Consider the following 20,117-nt stretch of genomic DNA (forward strand, 5'->3'; position numbering starts at 1 on the left):
CTTTGATTTATGTGGTGTATCACGTTTACTGATTTGCGTATATTGAACCATCCCTGCATCCCTGGGATGAATCCCACTTGATCGTGATGGATAATCTTTTGAATGTATTGCTGGATGCGGTTTGCCAATATTTTGTTGAGGATTTTAGCATCTATGTTCATCAGCGAAATTGGCCTGTAGTTTTCTTTCTTTGTAGGGTCTTTATCTGGTTTTGGGATCAGGGTGATGCTGGCCTCAGAGAAGGAGTCTGGCAGTCTTCCCTCCTCTTGGATTTTTTGGAATAGTCTGAGAAGGACAGGGGTTAGCTCTTCCTTAAATGTTTTGTAAAATTCTCCTGGGAAACCGTCTGGCCCTGGACTTTTGTGTGCTGGGAGTTTCTTGATGACTGCTTCAATTTCCCCAACTGTTATCGGTCTGTTCAAGCTTTCTGTTTCTTCCTCCTTCAGTGTTGGAAGATTATACTTTTCTAAAAATTTGTCCATTTCATCCAGATTTTCAAATTTCTTGGCATATAATTGTTCATAACAGTTTCTGATGATCATTTGTATTTCTGTGGTATCAGTTGTTATTTCTCCTCTTTCATTTCTGATATTATTAATTTGGGTCCTCTCCCTTTTTTTCTTGATGAGTCTGCTCAAAGGTTTGTCCACTTTATGAATCTTTTCAAAGAACCAGCTTCTGGATTGGTTGATCCTCTGAATTGTTCTTTTTGTCTCTATGTCATTCAGTTCTGCTCTAATCTTGACTATTTCCTTCCTTCTACTTGCTCTGGGATTTATTTGTTGTTGTTTCTCCAGTTCTTCAAGTTGTAGTGTTCGGTCTTTTATTTGAAATGTTTCTATCTTTTTAAGGTAAGCCTGTATTGCTATGAACTTCCCTCTCAGGACCGCCTTTGCTGTGTCCCATAGGTTTTGGACAGTTGTCTGTTCATTTTCATTTGTTTCCGGAAATTTTTTTATTTCTTCTCTTATCTCATTATTGACCCATTCATTGTTTAAAATTGTACTGTTCAGTCTCCATGAGTTTCCAATTTTTTGAAGTTTCTCTTTGAGTTTGATTTCGAGTTTCAAGGCCTTGTGGTCTGAGAAAAAGTTTGGTATTATTTCAATTTTCCTGAATTTACTGAGGCTTGCTTTGTGTCCTATCATGTGGTCTATCTTTGAAAAACTGCCGTGAGCATTTGAAAAGAATGTGTATTTTTCTTCTTTGGGATGTAAGATTCTATATATGTCAGTTAAGTCTCTTTGATTCAGTGTTTCATTCAGCGCCACGATATGTTTATTAATGTTTTGTTTGGAAGATCTGTCCATTTTGGACAGTGGGGTGTTGAAATCCCCTACTATCAGTGTGTTGCTGTCTATATCTTTTTTGAAGTCATCCAACAATTTCCTTATAAACATGGGGGCTCCTATATTGGGAGCATATAAGTTTACAATGTTGATGTCTTCTTGATAGATTCTTCCTTTAAGTATGATAAAGTGCCCCTCTGGGTCTCTCTTTATGGCCTTTGCTTTGAAATCGACTTTGTCTGATACAAGTATGGCAACGCCAGCCTTTTTCTCATGTCCATTTGCTTGGAATATTATTTTCCATCCCTTTACTTTCAATCTGTGTAGGTCTTTTGCTCTGTGGTGGGTCTCTTGTGGGCAGCATATGTGTGGGTCATGTTTTCTTATCCATTCAGCTACCCTGTGTCTTTTGATTGGGGCATTTAGTCCATTCACATTGAGAGATATTACTGATAGAAACTTACTCATCTTTTCTCTTTGTACTTGTGTTCCTCTCTGTCTCATTCTTTTCCTTCATCTGCTTAAACCAGTCCCCTAAGCATATCTTGGAGTGCTGGTTTGGTAGAGATGTATTCTTTTAGCTTTCTTTTGTCTGGGAAACTGCGTATTTCTCCTTCTATTTTAATGGAGAGCCTAGCTGGGTAGAGCAGCCTTGGCTGTAGGCCCTTGCTTTTCATGGCTTGGAATATTTGTTGCCATTCCCTTCTGGCTTGGAATGTTTCTGTTGAGAAGTCAGCTCCTAGGCGTATCGGGGCCCCCTTGTATGTTACTTTCTCCTTCTCCCTTGTTGCCTTCAGGATTCTCTCTTTGTCTTTGACATTTGCCATTTTAATGATGATGTGTCTTGGAGTGGACCTCCTTGGGTCCTTCTTGAGTGGGGTTCTCTGTGCCTCCTGGATCCATGAGAGCCTTTCTCTCCTCAAATTAGGGAAATTTTCCATCATTACTTTTTCGAGGAGGTTCTCTATTCCTTGCTCCTCTTCTTCTCCTTCTGGTATCCCTATTATACGGATATTATTGCGTTTCAGGTTGTCCTGCATTTCCCTAAATGCTTCTTCATTCTTTTTGAGCCGTTTTTCCATTTCTTGCTCTTTCTGGGAGGTTTTTTCTACCTTATCCTCCATCTCACTGATTCGATCCTCAGCTTCATCCAGCCTGCTTTGGATTCCTTCTACTGTGTTCTTCAATTCAGAAATGGTATTCTTCACATCCTCTTGTGTCTTCTTGATAGTTTCTATGTCCTTTTCCAGGCTGATATAGTTTGCTGTAAGATCCTGATAGTTTCTCTGCAGTTTCTCATAGTTCTCTTTGAGCTGGCTGAGCTCATTGAGCTTCCTTAGAACCATTGTTTTAAATTCCATATCTGATAGTTCCCTTGCCTCTATTTCATTGAGCTCTCTCTGTGGGGAGTCCCCTTTTCCACTCATTTGGGGAGAACTTCTTTTTCTTCCCATTTTTGTGAGAGTCTGTTAAGTATTTTTGTCCTTTACTTTTCTTTCTGGGCTTGCCTCTGATGATGTCAGTTGTTGACCCTATAGGGCCTTGGGTTGTTTGTTTGAGCCTTTCAGGAGTCTAATGCCTGTGTCTGACTCCTGCTTGGAGCAGCTCTGTGACCCCTTCGGTCAGGGCTGGGCTATTTTTTGGGATCTCTCTGCGCTCTCACGAGAGCTCCTTGAGCGCGTTCTCAGCGCGGCAGGGTCCCCCACCTGCCTGGGCTCGCATGTGTTTGCCCCAGACCAGGGGGCTTATTCGCGACCTCCCGTGCTCATCTCAACTCCCTGGCATGCGAGCTTCGCGGCACTGGTCAGTTTAGAGTCTTCTATTGTGTGTTTTCCCCACTTTTGGCTCTTTGGGTGCGTTGCTTGCCCTCGCCAAATGGGGACTACGGAAATGGGAGGAAATCAGCTCTCCGGTTAATCCTGTTTCTGGTCTCTCCTCCAGGGACTCTGGGCAGCTCTACTTATTTTGTGGGCTGCTCCGCAATCACGGCGGGTAGGTCAATTTGTGCCTGCCCTTGCCCCTCTGTGCAATCCCTCGCAGGCCGTATGGGTGCCAGTCTGTGTGAGGCCTTGCCGGCAGGTGCAAGCGTTCGCCAGCCCGCGTGGGTCACACACAGGCTCGCCAATCCTCGCCAGTCACTCGGCGCAAGTGTGCGCGCCTGCTCTGGGTGTTTTGGGGGTGTCTATGTTTGCTTTTCGGCTTTTGGCTCTTTGGGGGTGTGGCCTCTACCGGCGCAATGGAGACTTCGGCAAGGAGAAGGAGTCAGGACTCCCCGGTTCCTCCTCCCATTCTTTCCCCAATGCCTCCGTTTCTAGTCTCCCCTCAGGGGCCTCTGGGCAGTTCTGTGACCCCTTCGGCTGAGGATCCAACCCCTGTGCGGACTGCGTTTCAATCGCAGGCAGTCTGGTTCATGCGCGCCCCGCTTCTGCCTCTTTGGGGTCGCGCCTTTCCAGCCCACAATGGAGACTACCGAACGGGGAGGGAGTCGGGACTCCCCGGTTCCTCCTCCCGTTCTTTCCCCAATGCCTCCGTTTCTAGTCTCCCCTCAGGGGCCTCTGGGCAGTTCTGTGACCCCTTCGGCTGAGGATCCAACCCCTGTGCGGACTGCGTTTCAATCGCAGGCAGTCTGGTTCATGCGTGCCCCGCTTCTGCCTCTTTGGGGTCGCGCCTTTCCAGCCCACAATGGAGACTACCGAATGGGGAGGGAGTCGGGACTCCCCGGTTCCTCCTCCCGTTCTTTCCCCAACGCCACTGTCTCCAGTCTCTCCTCAAGGCTCTCCCAGACAGTCTGCACTCAGCCCCGCAGGTCACACGCGCACAAGCTGTGTGCGGAGCGCACAAAAGGCAGGTTAATTGATTCCCTTATGCCTGAGAGAGATGGTAGCTGCAGAGTGGGAAGTGCGCCATCACCCGGGCTCCACCGGCTGCAGAGTCAGTTCTCCTCACAAAGTTTTCCTCACCAGTCTTTTCCCAGGCACCAGCCCACCCTGCTGCCGCCTGTACCCAGCGATCAAGGAGGGTGGCTGCCGCTGCAACTTTTCGTTTGCCCTTTAAATGTCTTTTTGCATCCCCAGCCACCTGTCTCTGGCAGAGAGTGCCCCTAAGCTTTTTGGGGTTGTGTTTTGTCTGTATTTTCTCGGCTTTAGCGGCTGTAGTTTAGGGGTTCCTGTTTATGATTCAGACCCCGTTCTTCCCGGGGGGACGCTAACTGGCCGTTTCAATGTCCCTCTGGTGCCAGTGCCCGTGCGCACCCAGCCCACCCTCTCGAGCCTCCACCGCAATTCTCACCCGTTGGGATGTGTGAGAGTCGAATCCGCTGTCCGCGGCACCAATGCTCCTCTCCCCCTATCGCTCCACTGCTTTCCAGGTGATTACTCCATTATTTAGTTGCAATTCCAGTTTGGTTTTGGGAGGAGGTCAGCGTGACTCCCTTTCACTCCTCCGCCATCTTTTTCTCTCTGAATCGGTCTTAATTATGTCTTAGTATATCCACTAGCATAAGGACAAGTTCAGGACTTGCATCTGGAGTACAGGCAGGCTGCTCCTTATGCACTCAGGCAGATCATAAGGACACTTGTTCTGGGTCAGAGTTGTTTGATAAAAATTAACAGTGCTGAAGTTACTGTTTCCTAATTCTTTTTTATTTAATCATTGGGTTGATGACACAGGGGAGTGGACTAGGAGTCACATTGCCACGGTGATTCCCCTCTTTATGTGGATGCCAGATGGAGCTGCCAGTAGGGGGAAATGACTGTCTTGAATCTATATTTCTTCTAGGGTTCCTGGGCTCCAGCAAAAAAGGAGTGGCAGAGTAGACTACAGATGCTTGCAGAAAAACTGGGGATGGAGGCTTTGGGGATAAAACTGAGGGAGCAGCAGCTGTGATCCCTGTGCTGAGTCATCCCCCATATGGCAGCAGCCATCTTCTTAACTTATTTCTTGGTCACTCTTCTAATTAATACTATTTTTACTCACTGTTCCTATCATTTTGAACTTTAACAGAGAGGTATGAACAGACAAGAAACTTCTAAGTGGCTACGAAACAATGAACAACAAAATTCCAAAAAGGCGGAAAGTAAAAAAATGTGAAATTTTTCTTCTCTTGGCATAGGGTATTTGCTGTGGGTCAAGGAAGCAACTGTTAAATGAAGGATTTCTAAAAAATTGGGGACTGTCAAGCAGCACTCAACTTTGACGTTAGCTCTTTCTTGCCTAAAATCAAGGATATTTGTAATATCCTTCCTATCACATAAGTGCAAAGAATAAAGCCTTATTTTTTCTCAGCAAACATTTGACAGAGAGCAACCACAATGATATAAAATTACTGACTACTAATCATCACTGCTCAAATATGTTAGAATGCTTGTCACTTTATTAAGGGTTCTTAATTAAAAAATTATGGAAGTAAAATTGGCATTCAAAGACAGAAATAGGTTGAATTTTACACAAGTGAAAGCAGTGAGACAGGTAGCTCAGGTCACCCGCTCAGAATAGGGCTTGTTGCTATTTGAGTGTACTGTAATCTGTGAAATACTTGCTCTTATTTCCTGTAGTGTTGAATACCCTCATCCCAGCTTCTCTTCAGGCTTCTGTCCTTTTCCCTCTCATTACCAATTCTATTAGTACATAATCCACATGCCATATAATTCTGAATGGTTTACTGCCTACTTTATTGTGAGGATATAAGAGTTGCAGTATCACATATTAGTTTACAATAATAAGGTTGAAGCAAAGAAGAATAATCTCAGCTCATCAATTAGGCTTTTCAAAGGCTAATCCTCTAAGCCTCAGTGTTCTGAGCCATTGCCATCATCACACCTAAAAGAGCATTTTTTGTGAAGTTTAAATAAGATAATGTGTGAAGAGTAATTTAATATTCTACCTGGTGTAGTATGCACTGGGTGAGTATTACATTATTTTTTTCAGTCCTCAAAGGTCAAACTACTGTATAAATATTCCTTTACCAGGATAAAAATAATGGAATTATAAGGGTTGATATATATTGAGGCTAGCCATATTGCCATGGAAAAGGCCATCAGGAAATATTTTGTTTGCAAATTCACACTGGCCTACCCATTGAGACCATTTTTTTCTTTCAACTGTTTTCACTCCAGACTTTGTGTTCAACAAACACATTTAAATGTGAAATGCAATATTTCTATTTTTTGCTTAAAGCTTTGGTTAAAGCCTTATAAATAAAAGTAGGGGTAAGAAGGAGGATGTTTACTATTTTATTTTGTTTTTTGAACAAATAGGTGTTAATGTCTTAAGTAATGACTATAACTCGTTTAGGCAAAATTGTGATTAAAAAAATCTATAATTGAGATATCACTACTATTTTCATTAATGTGATCAACATAGGGGATAGCATGTCAATGTGAAAGTGATAAAAGATCAGGAATGTTGTCTGGTTCCTAACTAAATATGTGACGTCACAATATCTTTTCATTTCTGTACATAGAAATATTCATTAAACATTTGTTAGCAAATAAGCACAAACTAGTGTTTATAGTCACCCTGTTCTGTGGGTTTATGCTGATTTGACTTGAGACAGACATGTCAACATTCCAGAATCAATATTCTTTACTTTAAATGTTCATCAGGCAAACAGAACCCCTCCTCAGTGAATTTTAGGCATAAACTTTAGGTTCCATTCATATGTTATAACCTTTTTTTCTCCCCTCTCTTCTCAGTGAATCCACTTAGTCCAAGATCCTTTCCTTGTAGGTAGTCATAAGTTTTATTTTATGAATAAGGAGAAAACTGATGAACTCAGAGCAGCTATTACATAGGCTTATGAAGTGGCTTACCATAAATAGAAGAGCTGGGACATTCAACTTCTTTTTGAACTAGTACTAGAGAATAATGAAGCAGTTGGCTTCTCTTCAGTGAAAGTTGGCTCTCTCAGACTGTTGAGTAGGAAACAGAATTTAGAGAGGGCATAATGAGCTATATGCAAACTAAACTGACCAGGGACAGAAGATGTGTAGTACAGAAAATATATATAGCAGAGGGTATAGAAGTCTGTTGATTACCTAACAGGAAAAAAAAGTAAAACAAAACAGAACTTCAGGAAAGCTGAGTTGTATCAATCAATCAATCAATCAATCAACCAATCAATCCAGGAATACTAGCATCGATGTACAAACTCCTGCTGCTGAATTCTTTAGAGCATCCCTATACTCAGGGCTCCTTATGGTCTAGTGTCGATGACACTTGTGTCAGTTATAGCTCCTGGTTACTGACTATCCCTATCACCCTCCATGGGCTTTTTGTCTCCCTTATCAGTCTATATGTGTCCTTAGTAAATAGGTTATTTAGTTGAACCATCTACTTGAGTGAGTCTCTGAAATTTGCAATCAAAATGATAATATTTTGTATTTTAGCTGTTTGGTGACATTAAAATACTGAATATAATCACAGATTTAGTCTCTGAGCTCACCTTGACCCTTTCTGGTAAGCAAAGAAGGATGCATCTCCTGGCTTCTAGAAAGTAACATAACAAAAATTTTACTTGAAATCCAGGACTTTTTTGTTTGTTTGTTTGTTTGTTTTTTGCAAAGAATAATCTCCATTTCTCCATTATTATGCAAGTTGGGTTTCGAGGTTTCAAGTTTCTTTGTGAATTTTCTCAGCCCTGGTTTTGGCTGACTTACAAATTGGAACTGTTACCTTTAAATAAATGTCTTAGATTTTTCTTGTTATAAAAGTTACATGTGCTTACTGGAAAAAAATGAAGTTCAGCAGAGAGTAAAAAGATATAAAATTGCCTATAATTTCAGAGAAAAAAAGTTAAAATTTATGTATGTTTTCTCCTCATTTCTTTGTACATGTTAAGAAATACTTGAGATCATATTGCATATGAGTTATACATTGCTAAAGCCTTACACTTCACTTACAATTATATGAAAACATTTTTCCATGCTTTGTTAAAACTCTTTGTAAATATCAGTTTCAATAACCACACAATAATCCATTATATGGAATTTTATTACTTGCTTTATACTTAATAATTTCAGTGTAAATATTTCTTTATAATATTAGGCTCATATAAATAATTATGTAATAAATATTTAGTTTATGTCTTTGATGATAGTGTTAAGATGTATTTCTGAATGTGCAATCACTGGGAAAACTTGATACAGCATCTATAAGCCCTTTGAAGACTTTACAAACTTAGAGATATTTGAGGTGAAACAATCTGTCCCCTGTGGAATTTATGAACTATTGTAAAAATTTGATAGCTGGATAGGTATTATGAAACCTAGATGTCATACCCTCTGATGCTAAGCTTGCGTCATTGCCTATTTACATTGTGGTTTGGAAATGTTACACAGGAGGAAACAATTAAGATTGTGGAGGACTGAGTGGAAGTCACATTGATCTCTTCCCAGGACCAATCTGGATTTACAACTCAATTCTGGAAAATTCACTTAGAAAAAACAACTGAAAAACAATGAGAGAGGAGCCTCATAACCTTGGACAGACAGAAGAATCGGCTTTAGCACATCCTAACTGGTAAGGAGTATGGTAGAGATTCGAGAAAGCAGGTGGGACACCCACAGGCAGCAGCAACAGAAGGATATTGAAAGGGCCAGTTGGAGCCCCCTGAGAGGAACAGGGTCTAAACAATAAGCGGAGATCTCCAGTTAATAGCAACAGAGCCAAAAAAGTACACAGAAAGCAGCCAGCTGCGAAAAGGGGTAGGGTTGCTCTCTGATAGAGAATGGTGACTGGAGATGGAAAGAGCCTTTTGCAGGGCCAAGGCATAAATTTGTATTTTCAGCAATTTACCCTGGTCTCTGGTAGCAGCAGGGGATGAGTGAGCTAAATGCATCTGAGGGAAGAGTGGGAAAGGAGGCTTTGGGAAGAGAGCTGAGAGAGTAGCTGGTGGGATCCCAATGCTGACTCATCCCTCATACAGCAGCAGCCATCTTGCTCAGGCAGACCACTAGCCTGAACAGCAAACATGAGAGGACCCAATAACCCTGCCCTCAGGAAGGACTCTACCCCACCCTGTGGTATCTAAGCTGGCCTACTAAGTGCTGAGTGACTAGATTAACAGCTGAAGGAGAAAGCCACAGTCGATTCCTGGAAGTTTTGAACAGACTGCGTAAGGTCAGACAGGGTCAGCATCTGACATCATCAGAGGCAGATCCAGAAAGAAAAAAAACAGCAGTCTTCTACCATAGAAGTTCAGACTACAAAGTCACGAAGTGAAGACAGATCAATTTAAGAAGCAGAAGCAAAAAAGAAGAGGCTCACAAATAATGGGAAGACAAAGAAACACCCCCTAGTCAAAGGGAAAGAAAAAATCCCCAGAAAAAGAACTAAATGAAATAGAGGCAAGTCAACTATCAGATATTGAGTTCAAAACAACAGTTGTAAAGAAGTTCAATGAGCTTAGCGAACTCAGAGAGAATTATACAAAAAACTACAGGGAAACTACAAGGAACTTACTGTAAACTATATTATCATGAAAAAGGTCATAGAAATAATAAATATGAGACAAGAGGAAATGAAGAATACAATTTCTGAATTCAAGAACACAGTAAAAGGAATTGAAAACAGGCTAGATGAAACAGAGGATTGAATCAGTGAGCTGGAGGACAATGTAGAAAAAAGCTCCCAGAAAGAGCAAGAAAATGAAAAAAGACTCAGAAGGAATGAGGTAGCATTTAGGGAAATGCAGGACAACCTGAAATGTAATAATATCTGTATAATAGGGATACCAGAAGGAGAAGAGGAGAAAGGAATTACAAAACCTGTTTGAAAAAGTAATGATGGAAAACGTCCTTAATTTGAGGAGAGAAAAAGTCACACAAGTCCAGGAAGCACAGAGGATCCCATTCAAGAGGAACCCAATGAGGCCCACTCCAAGACACATCATAATTAGATTGCAAATATCAAAGACAAAGAAAGAATCCTAAAGGAAGCAAGGAAGAAAGAGGCAGCACCGTATAAGGGATCCCTGATACAGCTAGCAGTTGACTTCTCAACAGAAACTCTACTAGCCAGAAGGGAATGGCAAGAAATATTCCAAGTCATGAAAAGCAAAGTCCTGCAACCAAGACTGCTCTACCCAGCAAGGTTCTCAATTAAAATGGAAGGTGAAATAAGGAGTTTCCCATACAAAAGAAGTCTAAAAGAATACATCTCCACCAAATCAGCACTGCAAGATATGTTAAAGGGACTGCTCTAAGAAAATGAAGAAAAAGAGTCTATGAATACCAAGTTCTTTTTGCAGTCACCAATACTTGATATTACCAATATTTTTAATACTTATTAATCTGATTGTGACAATGATGTGTTATTGTAATTGTTATTACTTGTTGAAACTAAACCTGTTTTTCTATATTTTTTGCCTATTTCTATTATTTTAAAGAAGTTTTAAATTACTTTTTGGTATTCTTTAGCCATTTTTTGATTAAATGTTTGTAGTTTTTCCCCTAAAATGAACCTGTTAACCTTTTCTTAAATGTGTTGCAAATATTGTCCTATTCTATTATTTGTCCTTTAACTTTATTTATTTGTATTTTGCTGCTTACTCTGAAATGTTTAATATAGTCATAATGTCAATATTTTACTTTATAGCTTCTGGGTTTGAATATTTTACTTTAGGGTAAGAAAAATATTAGTTTTTATTTTCTCCTAAAACTCCTTAGATTTTACATATTGATTTTTAACTCACCTGAATATTTCTTGTATAATGTGTGAAATAGGGCTCTATGGTCATTTTATTTCAAATAACAGTGCTCCATTCACTTTATTTGTTGAATAAGCCTTATTTTCTCCATTAATTTGAAGTATCAATTTAATCATATACTACATTGTTAGACAGATATATGTTTGTTTCTAGAATGCTCATTTTATTTCATTGATCTACTTGATTATTTCTATGCTGGTGTCATGTTGTTTTAATTGCTGAGACTTTATAATGGATTTAAATTCTTTGATTTTTTTATGGATTTTGACATTTAATAAAATAAATAAAATCAATCTGCATTTTTAAAAAAAAGAAAGAAGGAATTCTTACCTTTTTTGATGACATAGGTGGAACTGGAGAATATTATGCTAAGTGAAATAAGCCAGTTGGTGAAAGACAAGTACAATATGATCTCACCTGTAAGTGGAATCTATTCAACAAAATGAACTAACAAACAAAATAAACCACAGGCATGGAAACATGGAGCAGACTGAAGTGACCAGAGGGGATGGGGAAGGAGGACAATGGTAGAAAAGAGAAGAGACTAAGCAAAGAACATGTATAAATGACTCATGGACATAGACAACAGAGTAAGAATTGACTTTGGGAGAGGGGTGTGAGGTGGAATGGGTGGAGGAGGGCAAAGGGGGAAAAATTGAGACAACTTTAATAGAATAAACATAATTTAAAAATAAAAAAATTAAAAAAAAAAAGAAATGTTACAGAGGAAACTTTTGGTTAAATGGTGGAGTAGGTAGACATTCTGCTCACCTCCTCCAATGACCACATCAGAATTCTAACTAAATTACTCAACAACTGTCATTGAGAACAACCTAAAATTATCTGAACAGAAATCCTATAATTAAGGATATAAAGAGGAAGTCACAATGAGACTGGTAAGAGGTGCAGAGAGGCAGAACAGTTAGGTTCCGCACTCCATCATGTGGTGGCTAGTAAATAGGAGGAATATCTTGGCTGAAGATATACCTTCTGAGGAGCAAGGGGTACCAGTTCTACAGGCTCTCCAGCTCAGGGCTCCACTACTGGGAAAACGAGTTTACATAACATCTGGGAGTGAAAATCAGTGGGGCTTTTGGATAAGTGAGACAGAGGATTTCTGGGACAAAGCACTTCAGGTCTTAAGGGGAAGGTACACACTCACTTCTTCTGTGCTCCAGTTCTAAGGCATCAGCTCAAAGAGCACTAGGAATTACAAGGAGGAGATGAATTGACTAACGTCAGAATGAAGGCAAGAAGGGCAAGGGTCAAGACAGCTTGCTCTGGAGTCAGAAGCACTGGCAAATGGCAGATACCATTGTTCTTTTATTAAGTCTTCTCTTTACCCAGCTGGTAGGCACTGGTGGGTGCCAAATCTGAGTCTCCATGAACTTAGTTACTGCTGTTTATCCTACCCTGGTGATGCCCTAGAACCAGCCTCACCAATAGCATGCACCTGGCCAAAATCTTTTCCAGCAGCATTTCCACACAAGTGATCTTCTTCAACTCATGCTGTGGACTATCCTAAAATCGCTCAAAGATTCACAAATCCCAAATAAGTACCTTTTGGCCTTGTCATGTCTTGTACCCATGGTAAATGACTCCAAGTCTGGCACTAGTGGCCAGAGGCCTTGATATGCAACCTAACTTCTCTGAGGTACCTATATGCTCAGCACAGGCACCAACTAACCTCTTATCACTTTGTAGCTCTGAGCAGGTTGTCCCAGGTAGGGCACAGGCAGTGGTTGACCTTGGCCTGCACCAGAGCCTCTTCCAAGAGGCCCCAGAACCAACATATCTACTGGCCAGCTGCGGACAACACCAAAGCACCAGCATAACAACTCCAAAAATGACACATACAAAGTGTAGACTCAGCAGGCACCAAAGCCCTGCTAAAATGAATTTCTCTCAGTGGAATAAGCACCTGAACAAAAACTCATTTACATTAGTCATGGCCATCCCTCACAGCTAGTCCCACCCACTGACATCCCAACAAAAATAGAGGCTCTAATTCAATAAGAAGGCACACATAATACACACAAGTGATACTCATGGAGCACCCCATCCTACTAACTCATGAGAATGCACCACTGGGCCCCATGACATCTACTACATAAGGCCCCACTGCCAAGACTGTGAGACATGGAAGCTCTTCTTAATACATAGAAACAAACACAGGAAGGCAGCCAAAGTAAGGAGATAAAGTAATATCTTCCAAATGAAAGAACAGGACAAAACTCCAGAAAAATAGCTAGACAAAACTACCAGATGCACAGTTCAAAACACTGGTTAAAAGGATGATCTATAAACTTTAGGGAAAACTATATGAACTTAGTAAGAAATTCAATAGAAATTCAATAGAGATAACCACCATCAAAAAGGACAAAGAAACATAAAAATGGACCATTCAGAAATTAAAAATATAATAACTGATAAAGAATATATTAGAGGGAATTAAGAGCAAACTAGATAAAGCAGAGAATCAAATCAGTAATATGGAACACTAAGTAGCAGAAATACACAATCAGAATAGCAAAAAGAGAGAAAAAATGAAATAAGTATAGTTTAAGGACCTCTGGGAAAACATCAAGCATATTGACATTTGCATCATAAAGATAGCAGAAGAATAAGGAGAGAACAATGTATTGAAAATCTATTTAGATGGATAATGACTGGAAACTTCCCTAATTTGGTGAAGAAAATATGTATAAGCCCAGAAACTGCAGAGTGTCCCAAATAAGATGAACCCAAAGAGGCCCACATCATTCCAGAAGGGACTGGCACAAAATATTTAAAGTAATAAAAAACAAAAACATATAATCAAAATTATTTAAGAATGCTATCATTTAAAACCAAATAAGAGATAAAACATTTCCCAGACCAAAAAAAAAAAAAACAAATAAAACAAAAACAAAAACAAAAAACCTAAAGTATTTCATCACCACTGAACCACTATTGTAAGAAATAGTAAGAAGAAAAGGTGAAAACATGAATAAGAAAATATAAGAAAAAATATCACTGAAAGAAGCAAACACATAATAAAGGCAGATCAACATGAAAGCTAGTACAAAGGTTAGAATGCAAAAGCAGAATGATCATGTGTAAAAACAATAAATTAAGGGATACATACAAATATAAACCTGCAAAGAAGTAAAAATGACAAAAGCATAAATATGGAGGAGTTAGTAAAAATGTTCATACTTAAGCAACCATCATATTAAAATATACTGCTTTAAATATAATTTTGTATATAGGAAGCACATGGTAATTACAAACAAAAATATACAAGAAATAAGGATTTAAAAATCCAACACAACACTATAAAAAGTCATCAACATACTAGAAAATGGGGCAAGAAAATAAGAAAGGAACAGAGATGAACTACAAAATTACCAGAAAACAATTTTAAAAATGGCAAGACTATGCATCAAACAATAATTACTTTAAATGTCATATTAAATGGTCCAATAAAAAAAACAGAGGGTGACTGAATGAACAAGAAAACAAGATCCCCAAGAGAAACCCTCCTCAGATCAAAAGACACACACAAACAGAAAATAAAGTGAAAAAAGATATTTTATGCAAATGAAAACAAAAAGAGGTGGTGCAGCAATACTTAGACAACATAGACTTTCAAACAAGGTCTGTAAAAATACACAAAGAAGGTCACTTACTAGTGCAAAGGAATCAATTCAAAAAGAGGATAGAATGTTCATAATCATTTAAACACCCAACTTAAGATCATGTAAATATATAAAGTAAATACTAATAAAGATAAAGGAAGGAGTCAACAGTAATACTAGGGGACTTTAACACTTCATTGAAATCAATGGATATATAATCCAGATAAAAAATAAATAAGGAAACAAATTATTTAAATGACATATTAGACACAATGGAATAAATATTATTAGGCATTTCACCCCACAGCAGTAGAATGTTCATTCTTTTCTTTTTTCATTGTTGTTCAATTACAGTTGTTCCAATTTTTCCACCATTGGTCTTCCCTGCCCCACCCCTGCTCCCTCAGTCAATCCCCACCCTGAACCTAATGAACGAAACAAACAAGTAAAATAGAAACAGAGACATGGGAATAAGGAAAAAATTGACAGTGACCAGAGGTGAAGGGGGGAAAGGATAATGAGGGAGAGAAGAGGAATCAATAATATATACCATTTTCAAGTCCACATGGAACAATGTTCAGATCCAACCACATGTTAGGCCACAAAACAAGTCTCAACAAATTTAACAAGTTTGATGTCATATCAAGCATCTTCTCCAATCACAATGGTATGAAACTATAATTAACTTACAAGAAGGAAACTGAAAAATACACACCCATTTGGAGGCTAAATTACATGCTACTAAACATAAATGTGTTAACAACAAATTAATAAAGAAATCAAAGGATACCTTAAGGCGAAGGAAAATAAAACACAACAACACAAAATCTATGGCACACAGCCAAGCAGCTCTAAGAGGGAAATTCACAGGAATACTGGCCTACCTCAAGTAACAAGAAAAATCTGAAGTTGATCGTACATCTAAAGGAACTAGGAAAAGAAAAAAAAAAAAAGAACAAACAAAGCCCAAAGCGATTTGAAGAAAAGAATATGAAGTCTAAAAACCAGTAAAAAGGTCAATAAACATAGAACCTGGTTCTTTGAAAAGATAGGCAAAATTGATTAAACATTAACCAAAGTCATAAAAAAGAGAGAAGACTCCCAAAAATTAAAATCAGAAATAAAAGAGAAGTGATAACTGATACCACAGACATGCAAATAATTATAAGAAATTATTGTAAACAATTTTATGCCAACAAATAGGACAATCTGGAAGAAATGGTTAAATTTCTATAAACATACAATCTTCTAAGGCTGTATCAGGAAGAAACAGAAAATCTAAGCAAAACAATAGCTGCCATTGAAACCAAACCAATACTGAGGAAGTGCCCAACAAACAAAAGCCCTGGACCAGGTGGATTCACAAGTAAATTTTACCAAAAATTTAAAGAGGAATTAATACCCATCTTTCTTAAACTATTCCAAGCAATTGAAGAGAAGACAAGGCTCTCCAACTCACTCTAAAAGACCAACTTTAGTCCTGGATTGTGGCTCAGTAGGTTGAAGAATTGTCACATACACCAAAAAAGTTGTAGTTTCAATTCCCAGTTATGGCACATAACCTGGGTTATGGGTTCTGTCCTTGGTCAGGGAGCATATGGGAAGCAACCAATTGATGTTTCTTTCTCACATTGATGTCTCTCTCTCCCTTCTCTCTCTCTCTCTCTCTAAAATCAATTACCAAAAAAAGTCCTTGGCAAGGATAAAAAAAAAAAAGAACAACTTTACCCTGATGCCAAAACCTGGCAAAAACGCTAAAGGAAAAAGAGAAGGAGAAGGAGAAAGAAAAAGAAGGAGGAGAAAATTATAGGCCAAATATTCCTGATGAACATAGATACAAAAATCCTCAACAAAATATTAGCAAACTGAATTCAGCAACACTAAAAAGATATTATACCACTATTAAGTGGGATTTGTTCTTGGGATGCAAAGTTGTGTCAATATCCACAAATCAATGAATGTTGTATATCCCATAAACAAAATTAAGATGAAAGTTATATTATTATATCAATATATACAGAAAAATAGTTAACAAAATTTAGCATTCATTTATAATAGAAACCCTCAATAAAGAAGGGATAGAAGAAACATACTTCAACATAATAAATGTCATCTATAACAAACCCACACTAAGATCACACTCAACAGTAAAAAGCTGAAAGTTTTTTCTTTAATATCAGGAACAAGAAAAAGGTGTCCACTGTTACCGCTTTTACTCAACACAACAATGGAAGTTTGACCCACAACAATTAGACCAAAAAAATAATAAAAATTATGTGAACTGGAAAGAAAGAAGTAAAAGTTTCATTATTTGCAGAGGATGATACCATACAAAGAGAACCCTAAAGATTCCACCAAAAATCCCTACTGGATCTAATAAATAAATTCAATAAACTAGCAGGATACAAAATTAATATTTAGAAATCCATCACATTTTTATATGCCAATAACAACATAACAGAAAAAGAAATTAAGGAATCACATTTTCAATTGAATAAAAAAATACATAGCAGTAAATTTAATCAAGGAGGTAAAAGACTTGTACTCAGATAATTATAAGACATCAAAGAAAGAAATAGAAAACATCCAAATTAATAGATACATAGTCTGTGCTCATGGATAGGAAGAATTTATATTATTAAAATGTTCATACTACCCAAACCAAGTTACAGATTTAATTCAATCCCTATCAAAATATCAATGGCTTTTTATACAGGACACAAACAAAATAACCCTAAAGTTTACATAGAATCACAAAAGTCCCCAAATCAAAGAACAGAATTGGAAGTATCATGATATCAAACTACTCTACAAGGCTATAGTAATAAAAACAACATGGTACTGTCATGAAAGCAAACACACAGATCAATGGAGCAGAGTAGAGAATTCCCCCACCTCCTAAAAAAAGCACATGTATATGATTAATTAATCTATCTCCAAAGAGGCAAGAATATACAAATGGGGTAAAGAAAACCTTTTCAATAAATAATATTGGGAATATTAAACAGACATATGCAAAAACAAAGAAAACTAGATTATTTTCTTATACCATCTACAAGACTGAAGAATTAAATGTAGGACCTGAACTCATAAAACTCCTAGAATAAAACATAGGCAATAAACTCTTTGACATCATTCATAATAATACACTTTTTTTGGATATGTCTCCTCCAGCAAGAGAAACAACAGAAAAAAAAATGGAGCTCCAGAAAACTTAAGAGTTTTTGTGCAGTGAAAGAAATCATCAGAAAAAGACAGCCTACAAATGAGAAATATATATATATATATATAGAGAGAGAGAGAGAGAGAGAGAGAGAGAGAGATGATACTAACCCCTTATAAGTTATATATATAACATATAGCTTAATACATATGTATATAACATATATAGCGAAACTTATACAGCTTAATAAGTCTTATATGTGTGTGTGTGTATATATAGATATATATATATCTATATATATCAAACAATTGATTAAAAAATTGGCAGAGGACCTGAATAGACATTTATCCAAAGAGGATATACAGATGGCCAATGCCCATATGAAATGATGCTTAATATCACTAATCTTCAGAGAAATGAAAGCTAAAACCACTACATGTGAGAAATCACCTCACACCTATCAGAATGGCTGTCATCAAGAAATCAAACAAGTGTTGGTGAGAATGTGGAGAAAGGGAACTTTTATGCATTATTGGTGGGATTGTAAACTGGTATAGCCACTGTGGAGAACAATATAAGTTTCCTCAAAAAATTGAAAATAGAAATATATTATTACCCAGCAATTTCATTTCTGGGTATTTATCTGAATAAAAATAAAATACTATTTTTGAAAAGGTATACATACCCCTATTTTTATTGCAGTATTATTTATAATAACCAAAGTATGGAAGCTACCTAAGTGTCTATTGACAGATGATTAGTTAAAGAAGATGTGGTACATATAGACAATGGAATATTATTCAGCCATAAAAAATGAGATCTTGCCATTTGTGATAACATGGATGAATTTAGGAAGTACTATGCTAAGTGACATAAGTCAGGGGTTGGTAGGATGGGTGAAAAAGAGAAGGGATTTAGAAATACAGATTTCAAGTTATAATAACAGTCACAAGATGTAAATAAAGTACAGCACAGGTAATATAGTCAATAATATTGTAATAATTATATATGGTGTCAGATAGGTACTAGGCTTATTGGAGTGATCACTTTGTAAGTTCTATAAATGTCCAATCATTATGTTGCATACCTAAAACTAACATAATATTGTATGTCTGGTGTAATTAAAAAATAAAATTTATATAAAACTCCAAAATGCACACAGTAATATCTTGATTTTCTCCTTAGGAAATTTGACTAGATGAGTGGCCTTGGCTAACCTCAATTAGGTGCTTGGTGGATTAGGCCACTGTGTTTGTCCTAAACAGACTTTTATCAAAAGTTTAAAATAAGTATCAAAAGTATATATATATATATATATATATATATATATATATATACTAATATAAGAGGGGGAAATATAAGTGAGATGCAAATGCTCATCCCACCCCATACCTACTTTTCTTTCAACAAGGGGACTTTGCTTTATCTTTTACATGTTTGCTATATAGGCAAAGTATTTTTTGAAGAAATGTACCTGAAGATTGTGGGAGACTAGAAATTGAGTGCACCAATTTTGAGAATAATGTAGGTTTGTAAAAGAATAGCTGAAAAATTTTAGATTTGTTCTGAGTTTATTATAGTAGCTTGACTTTGATGCACATTTTTAAAGTATGTGAAAAATAGAAATTTTTAAATAATAGTCTGTTCCAATATAAACAATTGTTGGAGTCAATGTGAAAAATACAACTTCTAATGCATGTATCAAAATTTATAAAGTAAAATATAAATGAAAGAGCATGATTAACTGTCATTTAATATTTTTTCAGTGACCATGTTTAAATGATGTTAAAAATGATGTTATAGATATGAACTCTTTAAATACATACTTCTAGAAATTCTAAATATATTGAGCCATTGTGAGTACATGGAGTCTTCTAGAACTGTTCTTAAAACCAATCAACCAACCAACAAGATTAGTAAGTATAAAATGAAACAAAACAAAGAACAGCATCCCACAGAAAAAAAAATGTTACAGAAACAGTGATAGCTCATTTATTTAGTCAACAAGTCAGCCTTGATGACCTACAATGTACCATATACTGTGCTTGATGCTGACTCTACAACATGAACCAAGGCCCAGTCTCTGCCTTCTGGAACTTACACCTAGTAAGAAAACATGTACAGCAAAACTGCAAGTAGCACAGTGTATGCCTTATAATGGAGAAATTTGTGGAGTGTAATGAGAACGAAAAAAATATCTATATCACTTTGGGAGAAAATGGGAAAAGTAGCAGAAGAGAAAATTGAGTTGAATACAGGGTCTGCTTCATAAACATGTACATTTCCCCAGGTCTTATGTTTAGAAGGTCAGTGTGCTTGGTTTAAAGTTATACTTTTGA

The sequence above is a fragment of the Pteronotus mesoamericanus genome, unplaced genomic scaffold (assembly GCF_021234165.1).
Source record: "Pteronotus mesoamericanus isolate MK-2021 breed Mesoamerican mustached bat unplaced genomic scaffold, CSHL_Meso_final scaffold_85, whole genome shotgun sequence".
Taxonomy (NCBI): domain Eukaryota; kingdom Metazoa; phylum Chordata; class Mammalia; order Chiroptera; family Mormoopidae; genus Pteronotus; species Pteronotus mesoamericanus.